Source organism: Ambystoma mexicanum, chromosome 1p (assembly GCF_040938575.1).
Source record: "Ambystoma mexicanum isolate Mex_15411 chromosome 1p, UKY_AmexF1_1, whole genome shotgun sequence".
In the NCBI taxonomy this organism is placed as follows: Eukaryota; Metazoa; Chordata; class Amphibia; order Caudata; family Ambystomatidae; genus Ambystoma; species Ambystoma mexicanum.
In genome coordinates, this window is record NC_090921.1 from 1,142,470,349 (window position 1) to 1,142,493,878 (window position 23,530).

The 23,530-nt window shown below is 43.7% G+C and overlaps 1 protein-coding gene across 1 annotated transcript in view; it reads right to left on the reverse strand.

Moving 5' to 3' along the window:
• Positions 1-22,797, reverse strand: part of LOC138449858 (protein NKG7-like) — a 149,816-nt gene extending 127,019 nt beyond the window's left edge. The window contains exon 1 of the mRNA XM_069604797.1: positions 22,696-22,797. The gene's annotated coding sequence lies outside the window, so the exon portion shown is untranslated. The remainder of the gene's footprint in view (positions 1-22,695) is intronic.
• Positions 22,798-23,530: the final 733 nt, after the last annotated feature.

The window sequence follows — 23,530 nt, forward strand, 5'->3', positions numbered from 1 at the left end:
TATTTTATCCATCTAGGATGATCTAAAATTAAACAGAGACATTGCCAATGCATCATCTCAAAATGTATTGGACCTCTCAGCGACATTTGACCTAGTCAACCATACCATTCTTAAAATAAACCTCTATGACTTAGATGGATGCAGCTAAGGAAAATCAGGTTGGAAATATTAAGAGTTTAATTACATCTCCTGTAGTGTCAGGAAATTTCCCAAGCAATAGGGTGGATAATTTGTCTCCACTGGGTCTGTAACAGTCACCAACGCGTCATCCTAGGATGGATGATGAACAAATTGTGAAAATGGAGCCAGAGAAATGGCGATTCATTAAGGATAATATTATTCGGGCGATAACTCTGTGTAGAAACCTTGTGCATCAGTGGAGATTATTGATAAATTGGCCTGTCAATTTTGGCTGGATAAGGTAGATAACTCTTACCAAACTATTCAGAAACCTGATTGGGTAGATCAGTGTTGTCAGACTGATCCTGGGGATAATGCGAGTTCTCCAGTAGAGGAAAATGTACTAATACACAGGGGATTATATCAGTCTTCCAAGTTCCTTTATTTATTCCTCTTGTGGTAGCCGCAGAATTTCATCAAGCTTCCTTATGTCTGCAACGTCTAGACATCTCCAGAAGAAAGACTTGCTGTGTAAAGGATCTGCTTGTACGCAAAACCCATATGCCTATGATTGAGGACAAGATTTTGAGAGAATTGGTTAAGGACAAAGGAAATCTTTTCTTCTCTGATCTCTTAAATTCCAAAATAATCATCTCTTCTGCTACAGAATTGTGGAACCTAGGAGCGATCATTGACTGCAAACTCTCTGTAGAACCACACATGTCATAGCTAGCCAATGCTGCATCCTGTTCAAAAACCTCAAGAAAATCCTTCTGCTCCAAACCTTCTCCCAAAAATGCACTGCCATCTCAGTTATCATTCTATCCGGGCTTGACTATGCAACATTCTGTATCTAGGTGCTCCAGACTGAAGAGAATGAATAATGTTGCGGCCAGACTGCTGACCAACGTCTGACTGACATCACACCAACAGCTGATCCGCACAATTCTATATTGTGTCATTGCTTCCTTGCTGAGTGCGACACAAGCAAAATTGCCCATTTTTGCCAGTCCCACTGTGTTACAAACCACAAGGTTGTACTACGCTAAGATGGCCGCCTGATTACAATTTGCACCTTCATCCCGGAAATTGCCACGGACCTGCTTTGCTCCTCCCTGCCTGCCTACATAGCCTACCCTGGGGTACCCGCAGGCGTAAGCCGGCCCGCAACAAAGGCACACCACTAAGGCACCTGTCCTGTGCCTGTCCCGTAACGACCTGATGCCTACGCCAGGACCCCTGTCCGTCACCTTACGATCTGCCTTATCCTGTTTCCTGCATCTCTCCCTCCCATTGCAGCGTTACTATTGCCAATGCTTTAAACTGGATTGCTCCAAACGAAACTATATCATAGCATGGTAATATCAACCACAGAACTACATGTTTGGTATCTTAACTGCCACTGCCTGTCACTTTGTTTGCAGGCTGTGAGCACATTGCATACCATCTGCATTTTGCCTGATTTTATTAACGTCGTAATAACATATTATTGAAAGTACATCATCAGTACCGCATATGATTGGAATGACATTCTATACCTTGCCCGCCTTGACTGCCCAGATAATATTGCGTGGACCAATTGTATGAAATCTGTATTGTTGCTAAAGTAGCCTAACCTATTGTTTGCTGCTAGCCTAACCCTGCATGCCATGGACCTACAGTGATTAGATTGCCAATACCTCCACCGGCATGTAGCCCAATGACTAATGTAACTAATGTGAACTTAGTAGAAACCTTAACTGCCTGTAACTATTTTTGCACTATTAGGTCATTAGAATTGTGTAACGATTAATTTATCCTAAAATGCTAGCTGCATCCTCATTTAGATGCTTACCCCGACTAGCTGTTTGTAAATTTGCGACTTATCGGATTTCTATTAGCCCAATTGACTTGTGCTACCTCATTGTTATATATTAGGCCTGCATACCTCCTCTTTGACAATTTGATATCCATTCAAGAATATCCAATGACTGTAAATTGCCATCCTATTGTGTCTGTGTAATAATGCATACCTACAGCATATACTGCGCTGCCACACCTTGGTTGAGCCTTTATATATCTGCCTTTATCATAAGTACCATCACTACCTTGCTCAAGCATCCCATTAACAGCGGCAGCTCACATACCCTCATGTTTTGCAACTCTTCCTCTATGTCCAAAATCTCCTTTATAGCGGATTATGTTAAACCTACAGCCTTCCTCCCTCCGCTGACACCTACTAATAGGATCAAGTCTACCCCATTCTTACCACTACAGAAGCCCTTTATAGTGGATTATGTTAAACCTACAGCCTTCCTCCCTCCACTGACACTCACCAATAGGATCAAGCTTACCCCATTCTTACCACCACTGAAGCCCATACACACTAATGCCCCCATTACCCCCTCAACACAACCACTAGCCCCTAATGTTTACATCTTGCCTGGGGACACTATCCAAGATACTAGTTACATCACCCAGGACACTAGAACCCCCTATCACGTCTCCCTCCCTGAATCACCCATGCCCAACTATAGTAAGAAACACCAGGCTAGGCTCTAGACTGGGGAAATCCTACAAACTACCGCCCACCGCCTTACCCATCAATAGTCCCCCACAATGTTCTAAAAAACCACCACAAAAAAAATGAAAACCTCTATGAAAACAAGACCGATACCAAGCATACTGAACCCACTTTCCCACAATACCAGCCCCATAGATATCATTGGGGCATTAATAAATGCTATATCCCTAGTAGCCCATGCAGCTGATATTGCCGACTTGATTCTAGACAAAAAATGGCATTTCCTGGCAATTACTGACACCTGACTACATTCAGCAGCAGGCCCGTCCCTCCTTATCGCCACACCTGACAACTACACAGTTCTCAGATCAGATAGAGAGTCATCTAGAGGTGGTGGCATTGCTTTTATCGCTAACCCCTCACTAGGACTCAGAATTGCCCCACACGACTCCACTATCTCATGTGAATTATTGACAGTGAAACTACCTCTCTCCACCTCGCATACCTTAACTATGCATCTAATCTACAGGCCCCCGGGACCTTTAGGTTTCTTTGAAGAAGAAATCAATACAGTGATCTCGGCCAATACCAAACCCTCATCGCAAATCCTCCTATTAGGTGACTTCAACCTAGGTTTTAATGACCCTACTGGCCACTCTGCACTGCTTCTGGCCAATTCCCTGTCTGAACTAGGCCTCAATCAGAGAGTCCTCCTACCCACTCATGATGACGGAAGAATCTTTGATTGGGTAGCGGTCCTTAATTGTACAACTAATATAACTTCTATTGAACCACTATCATGGACAGACCACTTTCTACTTACATTCAATCTGCAAGGCTGTATACCTCCTATCACGATTAATGTTATTGCTCCCTCATTGTCAACTAGAAACAAGAAAAGCATTAAAGTAGATAACCTCAAGCCTTTTCTTGAACCCTTGCTCAAACCCCTACCCTCTGCTGATCCAGAGGAGTTAGTGGAGCTGTATGACAAAACGATCACCAAAGCCCTAGACTTTAACGCACCGTTAAAAATACGTAAAAGCAAACCTACTGCTCACCTGAACACATGGTTCACTCCCAAACTCAAAGAGCTAAGAAAAGAAAAAAGGAAATGCGAAACCACCTGGAAAAATAACCCATCTACAGCTAATAAAGATACCCTGTTAAAAATGACAGCTAACTACAAAGTAGAAATTCTCTTAGCTAAACGTGATACTTACAATGAACGGATCGATAAAGCTAGTTCTAGTACAAGAGAGCTCTTCACCATTCTCAGAGAACTTGAATCACCCACCCTCTCTTCATATGACTGCATCAAGGACCAAATCTGGTGCACGGAAATTCAAGAGTCCCTGGTTAATAAAATGATGATGCACAAAGTAATACCAGGAAACAAAGCCCTAACTGCCCCAAATTGACTCAAAGATTTAAATTCACTTCAGTATCTTCCCAAGAGGTAACAAAAAGTATAGCCTCCCTCGAACCATCAAACTGCCAAGGGCACGCATGCCCAGCCACCATCATAAAGGAAGCAGCGAGCTTACTCGCCCCTTTCATCTCCTCATCAATCAATGCCTCCTTCCATACTTGCACTGTACCTACTAATTTAAAGAACTCATGGGTGCTCCCTCCTCTAAAAAAAACATCTCTTGACCCCAGCATACCTATTAATTTTAGACCCATCACAACAGTCCCATGCCTGTTAAAGATTATAGATAAAGCAGCTTATAATCAGATACAAAACTATCCTGAGACCAACAAGCTACTCGGCTTCCGTCAATCAGGCTTCAGGCCCCAACACGGTACAGAAACAACCTTGATTGACCTAAAGATCCAGATCGATGATCTGAAGGATAAAGGAAGCTCAGCCCTCCTGCTTTTGTTGGATCTGTCGGCTGCCTTTGATCTGGTTGATTACAAGGTTTTGTGCAAGCATCTTTCCACAGCAGCTCACTTCTCAACAGAAGCAACAGCATGGATCAATTCCTTCTTAAACAATAGGTCCATAAGAGTCTTCTCCATGTCGGCTGCAGCTGATCCAATAACCATATCTTGTGGAGTCCCACAGGGATCGTGCGTACCACGTACCATGTATAATGCGTTCACCAAACCACTGTTTGATGATCTGGACCATCTGGGTGACACCTACATGAAGTATGCAGATGACACCCTGATCCTTATACCACTGACAGGTGACTATGATAAAGACCTGGCCCTCATAAACAGAATCTATCTCATCATTCAGGCCTGGATGGCCACACACGGTCTATGCCTGAATGATGAGAAAACTGAGTTGCTCCTCCTAGCCACCCATATTAATATCACTAAACTGGGCAATCAATACCGCTCCTTTAATATCGCTGGAAATAATATCAAGGTCGTGAGTAAAAACTCTAGGATTCTACCTAGACTCCTCTTTGAATATGCGCAAACAGGTTAGCGCTACAGCCTCAGCAACAGCATATACCTGTAAACTCATCCGTGCTTGCAAACCCTTCCTGTCTACAAAAAGCTGTATTACTCAGGCCAGAGCCCTAGTGTTATCCAAAATGGACTATTGTAATGCACTATACTTAGGTACCAACAAAAATATGACTATGAAACTACAGATCCTGCAGAATAATGCACTTAGAACAGCCTTGAGCATTCCTCGCAGACAACTCATCTCTTCAACTAGACGAGACAACAACTGGCTCTCCATCAAGGAAATAATTCAACTTAAAACAGCATCCTTAACTTGTAAATGCCTTAATAACTTAGCCCCTCAGTATCTTATAGACAAATTCTCCAAGACCCATTATGCCCGACTCACTAGATCTTCCAACTCAGGCTGTTTACAAATACCTAGATGCAAACTTAAAAACGCAGGCAGCAGTAGCTTCCCAGTTTTGGCAGCCCAACTCTGGAACTCACTCCCCACGACACTTAAATCTGACCAGTCCTTCCAGAAATTTAGGAAAGACATGAAGAATTGGTTCATCACCAACCATCCACGCTACTAGTCCCTTCAGCCCTCCTTAACTCGAACCCTGTATAGTATTATCCGATCAACTTATATGGACTGTAAATACCTAGTTTACACTATGACACTATCTGCCTCATTTGTACATGACCTTTATTATATATAATATTAATATCTCCTATGTGTAAATGCCTACATTTCCCCTTGTATTGACTATTGTATATGTTCTATGTGTAACTATGAAACTGCATATCCTTGTAATGCGCCCAGATACCTTGGGGTGTGCCGCGCACTATAAATAATAAACAAACAAACAAACAAACAAACAAACAAACAAACAAACTGCTATTAAAACTCTCATGCAGGAATCACATAAACCCTGTCTTGATTTCATTATCCTGGTTGCCTGTAGGATGCAGAATCGCCTGTATTATCAATGTTGTACGTGGTCCGGGACCAACCTTCATTAAAAAAAGAATATCCCAATTCATTCTTCTCACGGGAACCTTATATCTTCAATACATATATTTTGGTCATACCATCCAGGGGCGTAGGAGACATTCAAAATCTGGGTGGTTTGGAGGGTGGGGCAGGGGGCGGTATGATTTAACTGTCCCTTGGCGACTTTGTTACAGATGCAGTCCAAACTGCCATAGGGATACATTCTGAAGCGTTAAAATCCCTATAAACCTATGTGTTGTTAGATTTATTTTAATTAAGATTGAACAAGCACACATTTACTGAGCATTGTTTGCATGTGTTTATGAGCAACGCTGGGCTCTGTAGAACTTGGGTGAGTCTGGCAGGTGGCTCTGGGGCAGTCAGCTGAAGATGTATCAAAGCTGGTGGGGATTTTCAGCATGATGTTAGGAGCCCTCTTTGACTTACAACTAGTAAAAATAGTCAGAGGTGCAAGTGGAGTGATTACATTATAATAAAGGTAAAAGAATGCAGTGCGGTGGTTAATAGCTGTATATTATTACAGGAAAGGCAGCCTGCAGGGGGCTGAAAAATAAATGTCCCCTGAAAAGCTATTCATTACCCTGTGGCAACAGGGTGCTAATGATGGGGAATTGTGTAAAAAAATGTAAACAAGGAGCTAGGAACATTACCAGAGACCGCCAGAAGGAGGTGACGGTCTGCAATGTGCACACTGCACACATTTAATGTCCCTAATTAAAGAGGTTTGTTTATGTTTCATAAGCACCTGCTCCCGGCCCAAAAAGCCCTAAAAGCTCCAATGCACATTTCAACTGAAAAAATGTAAATGTAAACACCATTCCTGCTCTGGGATGAGTGGCAAAGTCAGTGGGCAGCAGTTCTCCTCCAGGGGCAAGAAAGTATGTCCAGTAGGCAATGGGATCAAGAAGTAGGGCTTCCAGGGATGGGGACTGGAAAACTCCCTCTGTTGAAAGGCAGGTCCAGTTTGGAAACTGCAGCTCAGCCAAGACTTCTTTTGTTCAGTTGGTGAATTAAGTTTTAATCAAGCATCTGCCTTGTCTATTGTTTTATTCTGTACCTGGGCTGTAGCTCTGTTGAGATGTGCAGAGGGACGATTGCCCATTTAACCAACACCCCCCAAACCAAATGTTTAGGAAAAGTCACCCCTCTCTTTAAAAATCTGTCTGTGGCAAACTGTGAAATATCAGTTTTGCAATAGATTGCTGACCAGGCCCTCATCATGAACTGCTAATAAATAACCCTCTTTGTTAAAGAGTGACGTTTTTGTATCCTGTTGGTACAAAAGCACAGGTCTCCTGTCCAACCCATGACATACAAACAAATACCAGCATGGGTTTAACAGGACAGCAATTCTCACATTTCTATATCTAAATAAAGCAATTTAAAGGTAAATGGGGCATGCCAATCTGAAATCATTTGGCACTCCAAAGATGCCCTCGACTGTGCCTTTGTCACAGATTAGTGGATGTGGCAGGGTGAGGAGGCGTTAAATGGCTTTTATCTGTTTTTTATACATTATAAAATTACAGCCATTCTATTTGTATATGAATATCTTTTAACTGTGAATCATACAAAGAAGATATTATTTAGTGACTGTATGGGCTTAACATTAAAATATCATATGCTCTGGAGAATGTCTTTAATTTCTCAAATGTGCCCTTCAGCCTCTGACAGGAAAGTGGGAGGGGATGTGACAGCATCCAGCTATGCGCCCCCACTCACCTTCCACTCCACAGGAGAGTGACCTTAATGGGCAATTCAAAGGAAGTAAAGCACAGTCTGTTTACCTTTCTAGCACTTGGGAAAAGAAGGGCAGGTTACTAAAGAGAAAGCCATGCTTACCAATTGGAAATTGTACCCCCCCTGCTTAAAATCGGGGGTTGGGGGGATTTTTCACCCCAGTCCCCCACCCCCATTTCCTACGGCCATGATACCATCATTCAGAATCATGAAAATTGGGGCTCCACATTTTCAGTACTGGCTCCAAGGATGTACAACTTTCTGCTTAGACATATCAGAGAAATGAATTCAAAAAAAGCAATCAAATGGGTGCTCTTCCCTTGAAACCTAATCACCCATATATTGAGCAAGATCGGCCGAGGGATCTAATATTGTAATCGTTGACACAAAATCACATTTCAAAACACAATTCAGTAAAATGGGAATGGAATGCTCCACTTCTTGCATTCCTGGACCACAGTCCATGAATTGCTCCCTTTTTCTCAAAGGAGACATAAAGAAATCCAACCTCTCAATGAAGCATCAAACAGTGGGCTCTATTGAAACAACGTAATTGCCCCCACGTCCTATCGCAAGATGTGCCTAGAGACCGATTCACTAAGTATCGACCAACATCACATCTCGCCTCACAATACTGCGTACGAATTTCCACTCGCGTTACCTTGCCCTACATTCCTTTAAATAACTTTTGCGTTCCTTCATTGATGAAACATCAGATCTATTTTAGTCTATGCAGTTATCCTCTCTAATTACTTTCATACCCTCTGTATTTTTTTTCTTTGTATCTCTGATAGCTCATTAGCCTTATTTATTGTATGGGATGGATGCTTATCAGGATTAGATATTTATCATATCCGCTTCTTCAGATTCTCTCAATATGTTCTGCCCTTCTCTCTTCTTTCGATGATTTGCATCTCTGCAATTACTTCCCGGTTCTTCGGCCTGTTCTACCTAATGTTTACTCTTCTCGTTCTACTCCTTCATATATTCTTCTATCTTTACATAAACAACAGCTATATATAGGACTATGTTGTCCTCAGCCTTGGCCACGTTGGCAATCTAGATCTTCTTTTGAAAGACCCATTCTTCGTAATGGATGACCATGGTCAACCTTGCCCACAGCACAATTAGAACCGCCAGAGCACATCTCCAGCCCCTCATGCAGCTTATAGATACGCATTCCCAATTAATTACTCTCAGTCCTCCAATCATTCATTCACCCACCTTATCAAGCACCCCTCCTTCCTTATCACACTGCCTACCTTATCTTTTCTTTCATCGCACACCATTTTCACGTCATTTCCCACAATCCCGGGGATGGAGACATAATATGCCTGAAACTCGGACAAGGTTTGCGCGCCTTGAGATCATGAAGGTGTTGAACTGGTGCAGTATAAAAACCCAGTTTTTTTATTAATTATTTCACAGATACATGTTTGTCATTGAAGTATGCAGCACCTACGCAGATTTTGTCACTAGGCTAACAGCCGGTCTGCCGATCACAGTCACAAAAGTGTAAGCAACTCATGGAAACCGAAGGTAACATATATCGTGAACACCTCAAGAGTAGGTGTAGCTTTTCATATAAGACACAGGAAGCAAAGCATGCGGCAAATAACTCCACCCGGGCTATTTAGGGTTAACGCGTGTTGCGTCTTGCAGCCCCTTGGATTAACCACTGTCACCACCAAGTCAGCCGTTAGTATTTGCTAGCTTTCCTAGAAAATGGTGTGCGCCTGTAAGCCATTATTTGTTTTGGCAAGCTGCATCTTCGAGTTTGCTTTTTCTTTGAAACAGGATGTGCCACTGACGACTGATGGACCAGGTTGCACATTGATAGAGCACGCTGCACAGGATATGCCCACGGAAACAGCACCCTCTGTGGTATGTATCCATAGATACAGCCCCCTTTCCAGCAAATGTCTACTGGCACAGCACCCTCCACAGTCAGTGTCCACTGATACAGCAGCAATAACATACTACATCCCTTGATGCAGCCGCGCGACCAGTTGGGAGTGAATGCGCCTCAGTATTTATGCTAAACTGCACATATGCTACTGCTAGACCATACACTGTGTCCGCATCCGTCTTCCTCTGTCACCTCTACAAAGAAGAATGACTTCTAGCCAGTGAACAGTAATGGAAAGGGGACAGGAAGGACACGTTCTGGAGGTGCAAGGGTGTCCACTCTGAATATACAGCTACCAAACAGAAAAAGACACCAAGAGAAGCCAGTCTTTTAACGCTGGCCTTCCCACTCTGGCACACATCACCAGCAGCAACACTTGGACGGCAGATCACAGAGATCGGCATGAACTGTATAAACCACTGAGACAGCGCCCCAAACACTAAACACTACAACCAGTGGCGGCTGGTGAGTTTGAAAGCTGGTGGGGCGTACATTTCCCAGGGGGGATTTGGGAGCGAGGGTGCGCAGCATGCAAGCCCATACCACACAAGGGGGGTGTCCTTCCCCTCGTGAAAATATTTGAAAAATGGCCTCCAAAAGGTACAATTTACTGTCCAAACCCACCGAAATATGACATAAAAAGCATTAGGTTTTACATACTAATGGTGGTACATTATTCTTACATGTGCAAGTGTGATGGTGCATTTTACAGCAACTTGTATTGAGAATAGTTGGTACTATGGTGTGAGCATAAAGAAATTCATTAAATAGATAGTAATGATGGAAAAATATAATTTTGAATAAATATCATGCTGAATAAATATTCTTTAAAATGGACTGACCAAGTCACTTCACACTTTATTAAAAATCTCTATACAGTGTCGCAAAAAGAGCCAGAGCGGAGGCAGTGTCTGGGCTGCTTGGAGGGAGTCAGGGCTACAAGTTAGCCCCAGATATTTTCCAGACATAGCAACACCCCTGAAGTAACTTATCAAACTGGTCCACATTGGCAAAGCATTTCCATTTGCTGATGTATGGCTTCATAGGCAGGGGTGCACATGATACAGGTCTCTGCGTCACCTCCCATGGGAGAAGCATTATGGAGTGATGAAGTCCATACCTCGGTTATAAAACTAAACATGTGAAGCACACATCACGACAGAGCCAGACTGTCACGCACAGTCACTTTCAGGACCATATATACATTTAAAGAAGAAACAAATGGAAGCACACAGTACGACAGAGCCAAACTGCCCCCACACTCTCTTCTCACACTACACTCGGTGGCATCCTTCTTGGTCTCAGGCAAAACACCTGGAACCGCACTGTCGAACCCGTGTGCACGCACGCCCATGCATAGTTAGGGTCATTAGGGCGTGAATATGTGTATTTCCTATTTTTTCAACTGTTTTAAGCCAAGTATTTTCGTTGTGACTGGAGATGCATATTTCCACAACAAATCAAAAAATCCTGCATAATTATTTACACAGGGAAATACCTCTCACCATGTACTGTTTCCAGATGATTCTTATGTTGTTTTAAAGATTGTCATGAGAGATCATCTCAAAGGAATTCCTGCCCAATACTCTTGCTCTCACGTAACCTGCTGGCTGGGCTGGCATCATAAGAACACAGACTGCGCCCAGCACACCACAGGAATGCGCCCTGGCGAAACATTTGCTAAGAAGTGTTTAGTCCGTAAACTGGGCACAGTCACATTGACTAATTGGCCCATCGGTAATGGATAAAAGATTAGATCACACATACTTGCAACAATACAAAAGGACTATTATACAACGCAACAGGCGGGTCATACAAAACATGCACAGAATATAGAAAGCACTGCATCAAACAATGGGTTGCAATGATGACAGTGGCACAATAGCAAGGGAGATTCATTCTTCATGCAAATTCTGTCAGTCAGTGCCAGCCGCGGCCCGTGACCACTCCCGCATCATGCTAATTGTGCCGTTTTATATTTTCGGCATTTTTCGACAAAAAATATAATAAAATTGCAGTATGGGCAGCAGCAGCGCATGCCTGCCAACCCTGGGCCTTGCGTACCCGTCTGGCGTGGCCCAAGGCAAGGCCCTTGGGCCACGTCACTGACCGGGGGGTAAACAAAGTAGGCCCAGGCGGCGCCCGCCTTGGTGGTAGCGGGCGGCCTGCTACCATCAAGGCTCGCCCCAAGTTGACGGCAGTCAGCTCGGCAGCAACACGGAACGACGTGCAGGCCCTGGCCTACACGTCGTTCAGTGTTGACTGGGCCTGGGCCGTGGTGGACCACATAGTTTGGACTCGGGGAGTGTAAGTGTAACACACCCGAGTCCCCGGGCCCAAACAGAGAAGAAACAAACAACATGGGGTACTTACCGCGGCGCCGCTGGGCTGGTGCAGCGGCGTAATGACATTGCTGTATCCATGGCAGGGGCGGGAATAAGTGTGCTGTTTGCGCACATCTTATACTGGCGGGGCCACCCCTGAAGCGCCCCGCCAGGCTTCTAATTAAAGGGGCTACGTAGAGTGCGTGGAGCTACGAGCTCCACGCACTCTACTATAGAAAAAAATATACTAAATTGGGACGCGCCACGCTGTGAAAGCCGGGCCGGCCTATACACTATTGTTTCCTTGCCACAGCATCCCTGCGCTGTTGGCAAAGGAAATGCAGCATCTTCTAGAAGCTAAAAGAGATTCAATCAGAGAAGTTCTCTGATTGAATCTCTTTTAGCTTCTCTCTTTTTTTTCTGGGGGGGGTGGCGCCCGGCTGCCCTATGATAGCAGCCGCCACTGACTACAACAATTAGAGGTTGAGGGATAGAGGTGTGTAAGTTATTGGTGCAAGCTTTTTGATGGTTAGTGGGGCAAGCAGTCAGACTGACTGGGTTGGTAGTCATGAGGATTGGAGCCAACTCAGAAGGTAAGATGGTGGAAAAAGAGTAAAGGCAAGAGTGGGTAATGGGAACAGGTGAGGGAGTAAAAGTAAGGTAGGAGGCAAACTTTTTAACTAAGTTAGCTGAGGATATATTGAGGATGTGGTGGCAAGTATGGTTCGGAGGGTAGAGGAACGATTGGGAGGGTGAGAGGAGAGCGAGGCATTCATGTGGGTAAAGTGTTTAGATTTAGCATTGTCTAGGCAGAGGTGAGCTCATGGAGTGACTTCTTGCATGATGTGAGGGTTTTGGGGGTGTGAGATTTACACCAGTGGCAGAGATGAAGCTGCATGGTGGTTCTGAGTTGACAGATCTCAGGTGTTTACTGGGTTGGGGCTGTGTGGTAGAGGGTGAGAAGGTGTCTAACGAGTAGTAAGGTTCAAACTGGAAGCTCAAGGCTAAGTTTGGAGCCATTGAATGCTCCTAAATAGATGAGGGCTGGGGATGAGAGAGAGCTAGGAGAGAGGAAGTCATCTCATTTAGATAGGGAAATGGAGTCAGATTTCAATTTGCATCAGGAAATAGGAGTGGCAGGACTGAGGCTTTGAAGTCGATATGGGAGTGGTCTGATAGGGAGATGTTGATGGAAAGTGAGGGAGGAAGAAATAAAGATAAAGTCATGGGAGTTGCCTCAGGTATGAGTGTGCATGGGGTAAAGGAGTGGTTAGGAATAAGAGAGTCAAGTTCAAGTTGGGGGACCAAAGAGCTTTTGGGGAGGTTGAAGTCACAGATGAGAGCCACACGAACTTCATTGGGACAGAAACCAGCAGAAGTTTAAGATCAGAGAAGGAGTGGAGAGAGCCAGGTGTCCAATAAATAAGGAGGATGGTGAGGGTATAGATGGGAGGAGCTGAGTGGCAGTAAATTCAAAGGCGAGAGGAGAGAAGTCCGACAACGCGACCATAGAGCATAGCAATGTTGATCATCAGGCCTACTAGCTCCTCTCTCTTGGTCAGGCAAGATTAGTGGATAAAGATTGAGGTGTCAGCGTGTACAGCAGCTAGGGGCTGAAGTGACATGGGAGCTAATCCAAGTCTTTATTTATGCCCAAGGCGATCTGCGGAGTATGAGAGTCAAAGTAATCAGGAAGGAGGCTTTTTTGCATAATGAATAGCCACTGCAAAGGCTGGGGGTAATAGTATTGGGGGGTTAGAGCTGAGGAGGAAGAGTGAGTAGTGCTAGAGAGCTTTGAGGGGGATAGAGTAGGCGGATGCAGGATTGATGAGCTAATTGGTTCTGACGGGTGATGCCTAGGATAGGGACAGATGGTGAGGGTGAGGGTAGAGGGAATGAGGTGGGGTGGATTTGAACGGGGCTCTAGGGGCATTGGGATATGGGTGGGGAGAGGATTGCGATCAGCAGTAGGGGGTCAGTGAGAAAGCATGGATGCATTGGTGTTTTGGTGAGCAGTAGGAGGATATGAGCAGCCACGCCAACAGAGAGCAACACACGTATGTGTGCTACTAGGCCAATAGTAATCAAAAGTCACACATATTTGTGCAATTGGGTTGGTATATCTGTATTTGGAATTTCCAAAGTAAATAAGCAAACCCTGCAATGAACGGTCCTCTTTTGGGTTCCATCTGATAATGTCGCAGCAAAAATGTTGGCATGCAAAAAATTTGCAGAAAAAGGGCCGTTTTTGCAGGGATATTATTATATGGAACATGCCCCGCAACCCTGCTCCCCCTGTCCCTATATATATGGTCACCTATATAATGTTGCCACAAACTTTTCCCAGCGACATTATGCACGGCGACCATTTATATAGGGACATTATTACCTGATGCCCTCTCTTGTGGGCTCCACTGCTTGGTTACCTAAGGCTTTAGGCCACCCCGTAAACGTATTAACCTAGCATAGCTTTTAGGGCAATGTAAATGCTCTTTAGGGGGGCCAGTGGCCTCATCATTATATAAAGTTAGCACCAGCGCAAGACCAGTTTTGCACAGTGTCACCACTGGCTCAAATCGGCCCTAGTGCAAATACGTACATTCATTTTTCCATTGGGCCATTTTTCCGCATTGCTAATACCGTGTAAAATAGCGCTGCACCAGTGCATGGTTCCTGTAGTGAGGTACCCATTACTATCGTAACTGTTGCAGAAAACTTTAAGGCGATAATCCGTATTTCTCAATCAGAAAGACGTTCCCTCAGTTTAGGAGTTCTCTGTAAGTCTTTTTCACACACTATCCCAGAAACTCTACATGGGACAACATTTTGAGGATTTTATCTCTAGTTCCTGTACCCCAACGAAAGGGATTAAACACTACCCCTGAACAGCACCCATCTTGATGTGCACGCTGCGGCTTCCTATGTTGCCAGTCCTCCTGAGGTGGTCAAGCTTGGAGTCTTCCAGGCATCATTTTGTTGCCCCTTGGGCTTTGAAGCACATTGATGGGAGTGGGGTAAGCCCAGGACCGTATAAATATATTTCAGGGCTGGTGGGGGCCCATTTGAACATGATGTTTGAGTGCCCTCCTTAGGGCTTAGAGCTGCGCAAAACAGTCCAAAGCACCCATGGAGTGCTTAAATCAAAATGAAGTCAAAATAACACAGTAATTAGGTTAATTGCTTCAGATAATCACAGAACATGCATCCAGCAGTGACACACTGAATGTCAGTTGAAAAGATATTAATCAGTCTTCGATAGTAGGATGCTAATGTCAGGGAAACTGGAAAAAAGGCACTGCAGTGCTAAAAACATTGCTAAACACTGCGAGAGGGAGGGGATGGCTCTAGGACGTTAGCAAAGGCAGCTTGTAACGTGCATGATGCGCACATTTAATGTCCTGGAATAAAGGAGTATGTTTCAGTGTCAAAAGACTGCCAACATGGGGAAGGTGCTCTGGGCCCCATTACAGTTTCTAGCCAACTTGGTGCCCAGGGCAAAACACTAGAATGCGCCCACCTGACTGGCACATGTCACGGCCAAACTACACCTCCATGTCACGCCACAAATCCCTCCTCAATATCAATAAGCCATTGCTTAACAAATGAAGCTGGTTTCATTACATTGTCATTCAAGTACTTTACAAAAGAATTCTAATGTGAAAACACAGCTGTCGCTGTCCAAGTGAATGGTTCTTCTCTCACCTGCTCTTAGGGAAGGACTTTCCTGAATGCAGTTTTAAAATTCCTTTGCTGGCAGACTGGGGTGTGATCACCCGTATGGGGTCTGAGGGGACACTGACCACAGGCCCTGTGTTGCAGGCATTCTGTTAGAACCACCTCACTTGTATTTCACAATAGGGAACACTAGACATTCATATACATTATTTTATGATAGAAGATTATCTTTCCAGGGTGGACAGTCTGGTACACTCCTATTGTACTCTCAAAATTACGCCCATGAGAGTGGGAAAGAGGACACATGCACCTATGAGGGTACATGTATGATTTGAATTAAATCACAGAGCATTTCAAGAATATGACAGTGATCAGAGATCTCTATATTTAATAAACAAGTCTGTGATAAAAGGGTTGTGTGTGTGAATCAGTACATACATAACAGCCACATGGCTTGGTGCTCCCATTACTGTTCACAACACTCACCCTAACATTAACATTTGTGTAACCGTGAACCATACATACCCATTCAAACATCTTACATTTTTGGATTTGAGGATGAAATCGCTGCAACATCTGCCACTCAAATGCGGCATAAGGGAGTGTTTGCTTCTTCAAACAAGCCTTCTTGTTTCTGGAGAATTATTTATTTATTTATTTATTTATTTATTTATTTATATATGGCTTAAAAAACCTTTACAAATTTGAACAACCAAAATTTGAGCGAAAAATCGCAAAGTACAAAAGGACATGTAAATGAGTGAACAATTTCATATACCAAACTGAACATGAAAATGAACGATAACCTTTGCCAATTTAAACACCCAAAAGATGCAGAAAGACATATATAAAGCTAAGCAATTTCACATACCAAACCAAACAGAATTAAAAAAGGCAATATTAAAAAGTGGAAAAAACAAAATACACCAAGAGCTATGCATAATAATAATAATTTCACCTTCAAAGCAAAATTTCATACTGCATTAGTTAAAAGAATCTTTCTAAGGAATAGACACTTAACTGGTTTATCATACAAACTGTATCATAACAGACAGAATAAAATACTACATATACACAATTCATAAGTCTAAAATATCAAGAGTAAAAAATAAAGCTAAAATACTCATATAATGCAAAATTCATGTCTCTAAAACACAACCAAGCTTCTCAATTGTATTACAGGTTATTCAGAAGATGAAAAATTCATATAGAATAATGCTGCCCAATTATATAGTCGGTTTATGATAAGTCACATTCATCCTTCAGAAATCTTACTACTGCTAGTTGCAGCAGGACTTGCTTATCAAATAAGAGAAGCTCCTGCACAACCCAATAATATGTTGCATAGTTCCATCAATTTGAGTAGAAATTTTGATTTAGGAATATCCTGCTTCAACATCTCTGAAAGATCACTATATAAATTATTTTCGGTTTGAACAATTAGGTTCCGAAATAGTTGGAGACATTTCCACTCCACAGTACTCTTAAAAGATTGTAGTCCATATTCGTAGCGAATAGCTACTATTGGGACACAGTTCGGCAGACAGGAGATAGTTTTGCTAAGCATAGTTGACTGTAGCCCACTCACATCCAATTTACCCATTATAAATGGGATTTCACTCCCGTAGAGTATTTTCGGTATGGCTTTTAGTTTGTAAAATCTCATAGCAGGAGTGTACGAGAATCCTCCGAATTTGCTGTCCACTACTCGCATCTGGGTAATACATATTTTGACTTTAGACAGATAATGATTTAAAATTTGAGCACCATTTGCATTTGAGTTCACAAAAAAGGCCAGATAAATCATAGAATTTTTAATAGCTAATTTGGAATTATCCAGATACCAGCTTTTTGAGGATAAAGATCTTCCTTTTCCACTAAAACATAAGATGTGCGATTTTAGTGGATTTACCGCTAGGCCGTTGTTTGTCATGTAATTGGCAAATGCTGATAGTAAGCGCTGGAGTCCTACCGGTGATCTATCAAACAATAGAAAGTCGTCAGCGTAGGAACACCAGCAGAATTTCTTGCCTTCTAGCTTTGGTTGGATAAAGGCAACGTTCCCGAGCACCGGCCCTATGTCAGCTGTGCACAAATTATATAGTGTCGGGGCGAATATACACCCCTGTCTGAGTCCATTAGATGTCTTAATTGGCTCCGAGAGCTGACCCTTGGAGCTCAAACGAACTTGAATCATTGACCCTTTATGTAAGTGGATCAAGGTGTCCAGGATGTCTCTTGGGAGTGCCATTAAGGACAGCTTCTTCCATAGTATAATTCGATTCACTCGATTGAATGCGAGAAACAAATCCATGCTAGCCAAATATACCGGACTCGCCCCCTTTTGCCATCCTACTTCTTGAAGAAGGGAGATCAACATCCCTCCTGCTAATGTACCAATGCCTTTTCTGAAGCCAAATTGAGATGACGAATACACCTTTTCACTGGTAGCCCATTGTTCAATCCTTTGAAGGAGAAGGCTTGCATATATCTTTGAGTCTGAATCTAAAAGAGCTATAGGGCGGTAGTTTGAGGGCAGGGATCTGTCTCCCTTTTTATAGATTGGAATAATGTAGCTCATATTCCACGAGCTGGGGATGACCTTTGTTCTGCTTATATCTTCGAAAAGAAGGAAAAGAGCTTTCGACCATTTATCAGGATTACCCTTGAAAAGGACATTTGATAATCCATTAGGGCCCACAGCTCTAGAGGAGCTTGCCTTAGTTATCCTCTCTCTGATTTTTTTGATAGAGAAGTTGCCCGCCCATTGCCAGATTTACCTTTTGTGAAGACATTGTTGGCTAGGCTCACTGCTCGCATACAGTTTCCCAAAATGTTCTATCCATGTTTGTTAATTAATTGGATTAAGATTGTGTACTTCCGCAGATTTGGAAATTCTATTTATGAGCTGCCAGAAGTGTTTTACCGAATTATTTTTTAGAGAGCTCAGCATTTCCTCATTGTCCGCTTGTAACAACGTAGACTTATAATTTCTGATGCAATTTCTGTTTATCTGTTTGATTCCCAGTATTCTCGAATTGTCTGAGAGTTCGAGTAAAGAGAGTTGTCTTAAAGTGTGGCGTAATAAAATCTTACTTGCGTGCACTAACGAGTTGTACTGAACACCTGAATTTTGGATCTCTTTACTGAATTTTCGATAAGAGTTTTTACATAACGACCGAAATGGTCATGTGTGAACTTAATTTTTTTTTCTTCAAATGTAGAGTTGTCATGATCCTTACAAAAGCGATCATTACACGCAATTACATTGCCTGGGTGCCAGATGATCCTGTTATTCCCTGGGTTTAAAGTGAGATTGCACGACATCTGCTTAGAGGGAGCACTTTCTATCGGAATATGCAGATTCAGTTTGAGTATCTTATGGTCACTCATCAGTGTTGGACGTAGGCTGAAACTATCTGCCAGGTTGAAGATGTCCGCTGATACATATATATAATCGATGGTACAAGATTTTTCTCCAAGAGTCCAAGTTATGTATGGGACCTCTGGGCTCAGCAGCTCATAAGTTGCTTTCAGGCCCCACGATTTAAACAACATGTTCCATCAATAGCCATCAGTTTTTCAGTATGCCATAGCCCTGGGTTTAAGATCAGTTTTATCAGTGAGCTCAACCCTTATATCAGGTGGAGTGTCAAAAGGCGATGCTGAGGTCTCCTTAGGTGACAGCATATTTGTATTCAAGTCCCCCATCAAAAAAATTTGGAGCACTGGATATTTACAAAAACATTTCTCCATAATTACTTCCATTTGGGTGGTTAATTCGCTCAAATTTGACCCTGGGGACCAATATATGTTCCATATTAGAGCATAAGCTATACTCTCCACCTTTATGAGTGCCCCCAATGCCGAGGGATGAATTGTAAAAGTTTCAATCAGCGTGATACCGATGCCAGGTTTTATTGCCAGGAGTAATCCCACTTTCGGCCAGCCTATCCTACCTTTAGAAGCCAAAAGGTGAAGGCACTCAAAGCCATCCAACTGGGCTTTGATAGTCATCCATGTCTCTTGGATACATAAAATACTTTTAGTTCTTAATAGGTGACATAATTCAATAGATGAAAATAAGTGAAAATTCCCTCGAGAATTCCATGACAATATTGCAAAGGCATTATCCCGATTTATATCTATTGTTTGAGGTTTTGAAGCTGAAAAATTGAGTCTTGAAGGCTCAGGGCAAGCCATCTCCAGCTTGGATCCGGTTCTTCGAGGCTCTCTGGGTTTTTCTTTTGTAGCATGTCCCACCATGGGTCCCGATCTAGCAGGGTCATGTATATTCAAGCCCTCATTCTGTGGACTACCTTCCCCGAAGATCAGTATGTCGAATCCCCTCCTATTGAACTGGTCAAGTTCTAATAAGACCTTTCAAGACACTAACTTCGAGTGGAAGACTAGTCTTATATGATCCAAACAATGCGGATGAATAAAATCCACCCTTTTGATGTCCGCTGTGGTCAAGTTAGCTAATGCCGGAATGTCATTCAGAAGTTGCAAGGATCTATTCCAATTCATGGCAGGTTGAAAGCCACAGTCAAAGAGAGGATACATTAGAATACTTGGCAAATCAAGAGAACACGGTTTCCTCTATTGAATGTGTTTGAGTTCCATATCCATATAGTGTTTAGGAGATCGTTCCTCTATTTCTCCCTCCAAGGCTCCATCCATAGGGAATTGAGTGGTCCTGGGTGAAGGCTTGGTGCCTGGATTACTATCCGGAATATTCATGGCTGGACACGGAGGGTTCAGGGACCTAAACTCAATTGAACGGGACGCGACTTCCTGTAGCAATGGATTAGGGGCGGCATTATGTGCTCCCATAGATGGAGGGACTTCCGTCTCTTGAAGGATTCTACTCCTCATTGCCTCTTCCACCGCTGTGTTGATCAACAGCTCTTCCTCAGACTTACTCAGCATGGTTTTGTCTAGAGGTCCCGGAGCCAGATCGGCCACAGAAACGGATGCCTCTGAGATATTGTCTAGCTTGGGTGCTATTCCCCTAGCTGCGGCAGTAAATTCAATTCTGCGGGGGGCAATATATCACCATTCAACTGAAACTTATTTGCGGCAGGATTCAGAGTGGTAGACATGTGGATTTAGAGTTCTGTCCTGTCCCATCTGAGGGGGAGGCATGTTGTTGAGGGGCCATGGAGCTTTTGTGCTGCTTGGCACCTCCTGAGGGGCTGGATTATCTGAAAAGTTAGCTGCTCCTATAGAAAGGGGATTTCAGTCTCCAGTGCAGTTTTACCCCTCAATGCTTCCCCCACCGCTGTACATTTGTGGAAGGGTTCATGATTAGAGAAAGTGACCCAGGCTTAAGTGAGTTGGGTTTCAGGAAGAGACCATAACGTTCTCTCTGTTCCATAGATTGCGCCAACGTACCCTTTTCGGAGGATTTTTTATTTTTAACAGGCTTAGTTTTAGTTGGCGATGTTTTGTGCGACATTTCGTCAGAAAGGGAGTTAGATGGAATAATATAAGCACCCTCCCCTAGTTTGTTTATCGTATCTGAGGGCTCTATTATATCTACATCAGAATCCGTGCCTAGCGTCTTCTCTTCTCTTAAACAAATTCTCCAGGTATTTTTGGAGGTTTTGTTTCTTTGATTAAAGAAGGATGAGTTTCCGGTCTTTATATTTTTTTTAGATTTTTGATTCTTTTTATTGGTGGGCTCCGAAGCCCCATCCTTCTCCACCGATTGTTTATTCTTGAGTGGGTACTCAGAGCCAGATTGTTTTTGTGGGAGGGGGATCTGCGGGGTAACCACTTTTGAGTCATCCATTCTATCTGCTTCTTATTTAATGGGAAGCCTATGGGTAACAGCTTTGTCACTAGCTTAGTGGGCAAAAGCTCCAAAGTTTATTTTGGCTTGTGATAACTGTCTACCCATCAATATTCGTAGTTCCATAAATCCAGTAGAATGGATTTTTAGTTCCTGATAAAAAGGTGAACATATGTCACCAGAAATATGAAATGGTTTTGTATATGTTTTTGTACCCAAAGAATTGGAGTTTGTAGTTGAGTAAGTTATCTCACTGCTCAATAAGGCATCCATAGGCTATGAAATAGTAAAACGTAACAGGAGGAGGGGGTAGCTTATGGTTTTTTGTAATTATTCTACACTTGTTAGAGCTACAAACACAAACAATTCCAGTGTGTTATTGTATGGACATGGGACACATCAGACAAAAATACTCATGTGCTGCTACAGAGAAGAGCAGAACATAGACGCCTTAACAAACAGGATCGTGACTTGGGCACACGTCATGGATGTGTCATGGACTACTGTCTGCACGCTGACACAATGTACCCTGCTTTCCTAATCAAGGTGCCAAGTCACATTGAGGAGCTATCTCGTAGTGGGTAGCGTGTTAAGAAAATGAAAAGTTCTTTGATGCTGAGCGGATGCATTTGGTCCATGTCTCAAAGCAGCCACTGGCCACTTAGGCAAGAAAATGACAGCCTTCTCATGTAACTAAGAAGTAATATACAAAAAAAAAAGAAACGTTTTGGTGTGTCAAATAAAAACATGAAAATAAAGAACTTAGTTTAAAAACTTTTCTGTGTGGCACGTTAATTCTCTTGGAGGAATGCATAGATTTGGTCAGCTAGCTGATGCTTTGTGCTGGCCTTCAGAATAAAAAGGGCCCATGTTCAATTCTTATCACAGTGGTGTAAAAGCAATGGCTTGTTAAAGGAGCCATCACTTATAAATTGTCCCCACTTTAAAGGCTCTATCAAGGCAAAGAGCATAAACTCGGGGGGCGGTGTGTGTGTGTGTCTCCAGAGCATCCCAGAGGCTGCATTTGCAATATGCATTCCTTTACTTGAAACAAAGGCGAGCTCAGAGGCAGCTGTCTGGGTGTGCCCCTTCGTGCTCTCCCTCCCTTTCTCCCCCAGCCCCTCCAGCACCTTTCTAATCCCTGGCAGCCGCCTGCTACGCCAGCCTAAGGAAATGGCCCATCAGTTTGAAAGGTTTTACCTGCAGAGCGCCCCAGTCGTTCTCGCCTCAGGGGAAGGTTCTTAAGTCTGTGACCAACAGCAAACGAGAGGACACTATTGCTGAGAACGAGGAAATGGTTGAACAGCGTAAAGCCTTTCTGGAGGTGTGAGTGGGCGTTTTACAGAGGGGCCAGGCCGTCAAGGATGTGGCTGCTGACACATGCTCCGCGTGACAGCCCACACACACCCGTAGCACCACTTTTTCGATATTTAGAGGTGTGGGAAATGTTCAAGATGTTCTCGTGCAAGTTTCAACTGAACCCAGCCTTGCTGGCTGTACAAAAAAAACAGCTTTACAGAGCAGTATGAATGAGGAAGGAAAAGGCACACTCCGGCCTGTGCTGTCTCTGCAAAGGCAGGCTGTCATGCCGGGAGTGATGGGTGACCCTCCCATGTGCATGGCCCCTTTAAGGGGATGTGTCCCTCCCACGTGTATTGCCCATTTAAGATGGGCCATGACGGTGTCATGGCCCAAGCTAATAAAAGGAGCTCCTGCAGGCACGTGAGACAGAGCAGCTACAGACTCCCAAAGAGGAACGACTGAGTCCGTGTCTCATTATTGATGTAGGCCGCAGGCCTACACGTGGAGGCACAGGCCTGCACGCCCTGATGCCGTGGGACCCGCATGCCAGGATGGCAGCCGATGTCCGCACGGTCAGAGGCCTGGCAGGCTGTGACCCCACTTCATGGTGCTGATGCCCCATAGCACCAGGGGCCCTGCCGGATGTCCAGGGCAGGCACCGACCCCCACACATAGTGGGACTGTATGGTGCTAACAGAGATAGCACCCCGGGGCGCCCGCCGGATGACCATGG